Source organism: Ixodes scapularis, unplaced genomic scaffold, assembly GCF_016920785.2.
Source record: "Ixodes scapularis isolate PalLabHiFi unplaced genomic scaffold, ASM1692078v2 PGA_scaffold6__148_contigs__length_123643588, whole genome shotgun sequence".
NCBI classification, from domain to species: domain Eukaryota; kingdom Metazoa; phylum Arthropoda; class Arachnida; order Ixodida; family Ixodidae; genus Ixodes; species Ixodes scapularis.
In genome coordinates, this window is record NW_024609881.1 from 6,068,976 (window position 1) to 6,070,979 (window position 2,004).

Below are 2,004 nucleotides of genomic sequence, written 5' to 3' on the forward strand. Positions count from 1 at the left end.
GCAGCGGAATTGAACTCTGCATTCATTTGCAACCCGCCATCGCGCCAGTGCCTTTTAGGCGAATGTGACCATTGTCCCAAAGGCCAGTCTCTCAGACTCGAAAAACTCAACATTTCCGAGGATGAAGAGATAGTTTTGGCAGCATGGGAGTCAGGCGAGCTCGTGAAAAAGACTTTAGATCCGGTCACTTTTCTGGAGGAGCTTCGTGTGTCTGTCTCAAGGTGGATCATTCACAACCATATCAGACAGACGCAAGGCAAAGCCATCTATGAAGCAAAGCAGTGCGCGCAGCGTGGTAGCATTGTCTTCCACTTCGACTTCGCTGAAAACTGGACTGTTATCCTTCCTGACGAGATTCAAGCGTACCACTGGAAAAAAAAACAGGTCTCAATATTTACGTGTGTGGTGACTACTAGAAAGTCGACATACAGTTTTGCCGTCATCAGTGACGACTTGCACCATGACTCCGCTCATGCCTGTCTGGCTGTACAAAAAGTGAGAGAGTGGGTCGATGACAACCTTGCTGTGTACTCTCATTTGACTTATGTAAGTGACGGTGCCGCCAGTCACTTCAAGAATCGCTTCCAACTTCATGAATTCCAAAAAAATGTTTTTCCCAAAGCACAATGGCTATTCTCAGCCACTGGGCACGGAAAAAACGCGTGTGACGGAGTTGGAGGACTCGTCAAACACCAAGCAACGCTTCACAACTTGAGACAGCTCGCAGGAAAGGCCATACAGTCTGCAAAATGCATGGTGAACAGTCTTTCCCAAAAACTAAAAGGAGTGAATTTCACACTTTTGGACAAAGACGAGGTTGTTGAATTCCGTCAGCGCAAAAATGAAGAGTGGGTGGGAGTGCGCGCCTTTCCTGGTATTCAGTCGTGGCATGTGTGGCTATGCAAAACATCAGAAGCTTCGACCTGCGACTTGCAAGTGGCACGGACTGTCGGATCCCCTTGGAAGAAACTCTAAGTGCACACCGTCAGAAAATGTTTGCGCCAAAATCTGTTCATTTTGAAACCTATGAAGGCAGGAATCTGTTGTATATTACGTGCAATTTATTATATTTAATGTTCAATTTATTATAACGTGACAAAGATGTGACAAACTATTACTGGCTATACTCGAACGAATAAAAAAATTACTTTTCTCTCAAAGTAAGAAGTCGCAATAACTGCGTCGCACCACAGGGGTACACCGTGCCGAGCTTCGCAGAAGGGGCTCGGTAGAGGTGCTGTATCTATTACACCATCAATATAATGCAACATGTTTTTAATGGATATTAACCCCCAAATAGAGTAGACTGACCGGTCAGAGTTTAAAAAAAATCGAGAACGGGTTTTTTTTTAAAATCGCCCTTAAAATTTTTTTATTTTGGTGCTTGTCTCGTGTTTGCTTGCCAAAATCTCCCCAACCCACACCTAAATAAATTTGAATTTTAGTGAATGTACTTCCATTTATGAGTAGCGTATTAAATGAAAATATGACGTTTGTGACTAAATTATTTCCTAAGATACAGGCCTGCAAATTTGGGGGGAAAACGGTCAAGGAGCCGAAATTGATGTTTTTTATTAATTTTTTTAAACACACTAAACAATAACAATATTTTTTTTCGCATTGCTAAGTACATACAGATTATACTAAAATATTATGAAACTCACCTAAGAAGTATAACTTTAGTTACTAATCACCAAAGTTGCCCCCTCCGGCTATGCAAGCAAATGCGACTTTCCACCTCTACGTGATGTACGATTTTTTGCGTTTGACAATTTTTTTTCTGGGTGAAAATAATTCTGATTTTGTTTATTTTAGACATCGGGAAACAACATATAAAATTATGAAGCAAATTAAAAAGGTCGACCAGCCACCCCCTGTTCGATCTTATCTGAAATCACCCGACTACAAAAACGCATCTCCCTGGAATGCCTGGGGAGAAGGAGAGGGGCTGTCCCGGTGGCGTATAAGCAAACCATATCCCGTACAGCACCTGGCCACGCCCCC

General features: G+C 42.6%; 1 pseudogene; it reads left to right on the forward strand.

Moving 5' to 3' along the window:
- The first annotated feature begins 444 nt into the window (after positions 1 to 444).
- Positions 445 to 1,091, forward strand: LOC121838282 (annotated as a pseudogene).
- The last annotated feature ends 913 nt before the right edge of the window (positions 1,092 to 2,004 follow it).